This window comes from Hydra vulgaris, chromosome 11 (genome assembly GCF_038396675.1).
Source record: "Hydra vulgaris chromosome 11, alternate assembly HydraT2T_AEP".
NCBI lineage: Eukaryota > Metazoa > Cnidaria > Hydrozoa > Anthoathecata > Hydridae > Hydra > Hydra vulgaris.
Genome location: NC_088930.1, coordinates 24,669,990 through 24,675,989, shown reverse-complemented (window position 1 = coordinate 24,675,989; position 6,000 = coordinate 24,669,990).

Here is a 6,000-nt window from a genome sequence, read left to right as displayed (position 1 = left end):
TGTTAGAGTTGTTTTCATTGCGCTTTTTTTTTTTTGTACAAATGTTTACTCAAATAGTACATGGTACTACCCTTTACAATATGGAGTTATTGATTAAATAAAATCAAATAGTATATAATATCTCTTCCAACCAGCTTTGATTTTGTTGTCTTTATTGCTTATTTAAAAAAGAAATTAATAATAAAAGTTATATATAATATATAACTTATTATTAATTTCTTTTTTAAACAAGAGTAAAGACAACGAAATCAAAGCTGGTTGGAGGAGACAAAGTATTGAATAAGTATATAAAACTCAAAATCTTGTTGTATACTATAAACGCCTTAACATTTTTGTAAATATTTCTTTTGCCATTGCTATCCTTGGCCAGTATGTTTGATGAATCTACACAAATATGAACGTAACATTGAAATATACATCTAGATCAGTGCTTCTTAAACTTTTTTAATTCACGACCCCATTTACGATTGGAAGTTTTTCCGCGACATAAGATAAATATAATATATTTTGTGATTGTTTATTGATTAGGTAGCAATATACATTAGGGTTATGACATTTTTTGAATCTGTTGTGGCCATACTTCTATAACCTGAGAAATGTTGAGTAATTGATAAAAAACTGGTTTAATGGTAGTCTAGTTGCAAAAATATCCCCCTCCCCCCTTGATAATAACGTGATTTTTCATAGATTACATGAGGACACTTAAAGCTTATTTCCAACCCATTTATGAACAGCCACAAAATTAAATAAAACTAATTGTAAATTATATTTAGTATTTATAAACTACATATCATTGAAGTGGATCAATAAAAGTAATTATTTTTAGCAAGTTAGTTTTAACGCTTCACGTGTCATTCTTTCCAATAAATTTCACATTTGCATATTCCCATTTTTTTGAATTTTGAAGGAGACCTTTCATCAATTTAACGCCTCGTTTAGCAATGTTTGTTCTTGGAATATGAACTACACTATCTTCTTTGCTCCAGTGTTTCATAAACACTTTAGGCAGCTGTACACTTAATTTCAGTCAATGCATCAAGCATATAGTCATGATTTATCATCAAATAATTGTTTGCTGAACCAAAGTTTTTTTCCATTGATTTGCAATAAAAGTTGCTGCACTTTCAAGTTCACACCTCCATGTTGGTATAAGAAAATAGGCAAGAAGAACATATGATGCTTTAGAGTTCCATCTAGCACTGTGCAATGGAGGAAGCTTGTGCCACTTCATTTTTGGTAATTTTTTATGATTCTTGAAGTAACTAAAAGCTTCACATAACTCATAAAGGAATTTGAAGTCATCTCGCCATCCCAAGTTTATGTAATGATTAGGCTCAGCTTCATATGTATAATTTTTTTGAAGATTTTTATAATTTTCGGTAAAGTCCTTCACAAATTTATAATCAAAACCAGGACTTGTTGATTTATAACTTACAAAATGATCCAAAACGTGTTTTAAAAGGAGATTCAGTATATGATGCTGACATCCTATATAGTGTGGTTTAGTAAAGCCTCTAGTTTCCATTTCATTTTGTATTTTTACAACTATACCATTTAATCTTCCTGTGTTTACTGCTGTTGTGTCACATATAATCATTGAATTCCATGCATCAAAATCATTTAGCAATTTTTTAAAAGCTTCAAAAATATCATTGGATTTTCCACTTTCACATTTAATAATTCCTAAGATAATTTTCCTTTTCTCATTTTGAAGTATCATAACTTGGTATTCAGTCTTGTTTATTTTCTTTCCATCAAAATGTAGGCAGAATTGTTCTTCTTGTACCATTTTAGCAACAATTTTCTTCATGCTTTCCCCTTGCCATATAGTTGATCTCCATATTCCTATCTGACTTGGAGTTTCTATTTCAATACCTTTTTCAAATAACTTTTTACAGATTCTCGCTGATTTATTTGTACTTAAAGATTCAGTTATCACAAGATTAGATGCTAACTTTGTTCTATTATATACTCTCTCTCTTGATTTTTTAATTCTACTGGTTCATAATTGTCTTGTGGATCTAAATCTGAACCACTTTTTTCTGATGCAGTTGAACTGTTAGCTAGAAAATTATTTGCTTTGCTTGTAGAAGTTGTATCTTTTGCATTACAAACTCTGACTTTTGAAGGATGTCATGACACTTGTGTGTTAGTACTGTGACCAACTTCTCCTAAACTTAATAATTGTATGTTATAAAGTTTTTTATATTCCAAACTAAGCCATATACCTTAATATTGGTGATATCAAAAAGATCTGCAAAAACAGAGCATTCTTCCTTTTTAAAGATACTTGTCATTGATCAACTGATTTTTTAGAAATACTTGGAAAGTTGAGTTTGTTCCATAATTTACTTATTTCGACAACAATTAACTTTACTCTTTCTTTTCTGCTTTTTTCAATTGACGCCAAGTAGTTGTAACGTCCAATAATAAAAGTTTTTTTTAGCATTCTATTAAATGAATCCAATGGTTTTTCAAGAAAGGGTAGACTAATTCTTGATGTTATACGTTTTTCAAACGAAACTAAATTTGTTGTCCATACTCTTGAATATTTGTCAACAACAGTTTTGCTATATTTATTTGACATATTAGAAAAATCTAAAATGCATGGATAATATATGTTAGTAATGTTCTGTTTTAATATTATTTTGATAAAAATACTTTTCTTTAAAAATTTACTGTACAAATATAAAATTAATTAAAAAAGACATTGAAATGGGTAAAGACAAAAGAAATGAGTAAAACATAAAACGCATTAGTATTAACTATTTTCTGTATTTGTGTAAAATTTCAGTTCAGACCAACATATTACACAAGCACATAAAATAGTTTTTACTTAGGTATGTTTTATGCTTTATAGCGAATTTAAAAATCAAATACTTCCATAAGAGTCATAAAGACAACAATATTTTTATAGCATAACTTGATTGTGGGTGGGGGGCATTTTTTTAACTATATTTAATATAGTTACTATGAAATTTTAATATTAACTATCAATTTTTCAGGTTTTAAAACTACGGCCAATTAAAACTGTGACAAAAGTTAAAAAAATTATAACTTTAATATACATATTAAAAAATTTAATTATGTTCCTATTGTTCTCCTGACTGTTCCTTTAAAATGACGTAACTTTACTCCGTTCTCATTCCAGCTATATATTAAAACTTTAAAATAATTATATTTTTGCGTTACTATGGAACTGAGACAATTGACTACTCTAGAAAAGCGACAACACTATATTAGTCTGCACAATAAAAATTCGAACAATAAATTCCAAGAAATGACGTTATCTTGCGGGCAGATTTACACTTAAGTAAACTACTACGAAACACAGCCATGAAAAAAAATTTTACCTTTTTTTAAACATGTGTTTTTATATTTTAATAAAACAAAACTACTGAAAATCACAAATTTGATTGCTAATTTCTAACTGACTTTTTATTGGTTATAATAAGAATTTCTCATTTTGCTCAAAAGATGCAAAAACATACACAATTGCACCAGCTCATGTATTTAAATGTTTTACGTTATAATTTTGTGACCCTAATATTTCGTAAAGCAACCCTATTTGGGGTTGGCAGCCCCATTTAAGACCCATAGTTTAAAAACCTTTTATCTAGATTAATAATTCGAGCAGCAGTAAAATTGTTTTATGAATTTGTCGAAAACCTAGATTTCTCGATGCTAGATGGAGAGTGACGTCTAGGAAGCAGCGTAAAATTTCACACCACTTAGATGTCTCGTTTCTATTTAACTTTTTAAGTTCTTAATTTATACCAGTCCTCATTTTCAATTTTTTAAAAGCTGATTTCCAGATAATATAGAGATTTCTGTGCTGATCATGATGACCTAATGTTTTCTCCTAGTTTTCAGAAATAATTATGCTGATGTTGGCCCTGGATTTCAGTTTTTCAAAATTTGTCTAAAAAGAGGGCAGATAAAACAAGCCAGTCACTGTTAATCTTCTCTCCGTAGAATGAAGTTTCGTAGAAAACAGATTCAGGAACTTTTTGTTTGTAGAATCATAAGGAAAAAATGCAGAATTATAGGTGGTTTATTTAGTATGGGGGCATCCATAATATATGTACACAGTAAAACTGGTTTAGACCCCCTCCTCTTTCTACTTTGTACGCAACTCTATGTTTTCAACGACCTCCTCTCACCCTCTGCGACCTTACAACTTATATACTAGAAAATCAATCTCCCTCCCTTCTCTAACACATAAACTTTTCAAAACTTTCAAATCAAAAGAGTAATTTTTTTTAAATAAAAAGAAAATTTTTAGGAAAGATAGAACAAGAGATACTCATACTGCGTACGTACTCACTGTCTTAACACTAGAAAGACCCCTATGACTTGATCGCGTTTGGTTTTGGATAAAGCTCTTTTCCAAAAAGCGGGGTTTTTTCCAACTACTTGTTTGAACTGCCTCTTGATCCTAAGTTAAAACAACATTTTGAGAACCATGCTATGGTTTTAATATGTGAAAAAAGAAAACTCAACGGAGTATCATATCGTCTGAAAGAATATGCTGTACTATCCAATACTAGTTACGCGGATTTGCATTATCCCCATCAATAATTTTTACAGACCGATGAGAATTTGAAGGAAACAATAGATTTTTCGGACTCAAGTGTTTATCAACACTGTTGGTACCATGGCCCTTCTAAAAATAAATTGTTTTAACCGTTTTGGAATGAAAATATGAGTATATGATTATGAATAAAAGAATAAAGCTGTACCTGAACTCAATTTGACGGGGGTGATGGCTCTTTTGGACTCAAGTCATAAAGTTACTGTTGTTAATGCCTTTTTTTGGTACTTTCTCAAAGCCACACTCTTCGAGTGTACTTTTTATGGTATTTAGTAAGAATCTTGAATAAGCCTTGTCAAAAATCAAAAAATAAATTGAGGTGCGTAAATATTTACATAAAAGTTTTTTTAGCAATTGCAAAATATAAATTTTTCGACTTAGAGTAGTTAGGATTTAAAAGCTGTGTAATTTTTAGTATTGTTTGAAAGTTCGGGTTTTAGATTTTTTTTAGTGCTTAAGTTCGAAATTTACATTGAAATTCAAAATAATATTTCACAATATGAAGTTTAAAAAGTTAATTATTTTATTTTATTTAAATAGGGCTTAGAGTTTTCCCATGACTTTGTCACAGTTGATTGATTATTTAAAAATTGGAAATAAATGAGTTACATTAAGCATGGTTGATAAATAAAAATATTTTTTATATATAGAAATTCTTACGATAATTTGAGATTACCTGTGTTGCTTCCTACAAACGATTAGATAAATGTAAGTGTACACATTTTTTTGATAAACTTCATCGTAAAATGCGTTTTTTTTTTAAATTAAATAACATTACCTGTAAAAGTTTTATTTTTCAAGTTTTATTACGTGCTTTAAATTTGTATCCATTTTTATTTGATATCCAACTTGTATTTATAAAGCTTCTCAATCAATGAGTTTGTTGAATGCTCTTCAGGTATTTTCACAAATTTTATATCTAGTTTAAAGACAATCGTGTGTGCTGACAACACCTTTTTTATTCTTGTTCTATAATACTATCACTTTCTTATTCTACGATAATGAATTATCACTTTATTATTATACTATAATATTATGACTTTATTATTCTACGTTAATGGATTATCACTTTATTACTCTACGATAATGAATTACCACTTTACTATTCTACGATAATATTATCACTTTATTATTCTACGATAATGGATTATTCATTAAGAGATGCTTTCTGTATCATGTCAATTCTTTTGAGTAAGTAAATTAGCAACTGAATTTCTATTTTTACTCTAGTTTGACATTTCATTATGGAATAATTTAGGCCGGCACAGGACCTACAAGTTGTTTAATTGTATTAAAACATTTGGCGTTCAATGAGATGATAGGGTTGGGTGAAATTTACATTTTTGAAAATTTCTCCCGTTACACCCCGAGATTTCTTCTATATAATAAATGAACGCTGGATTTTT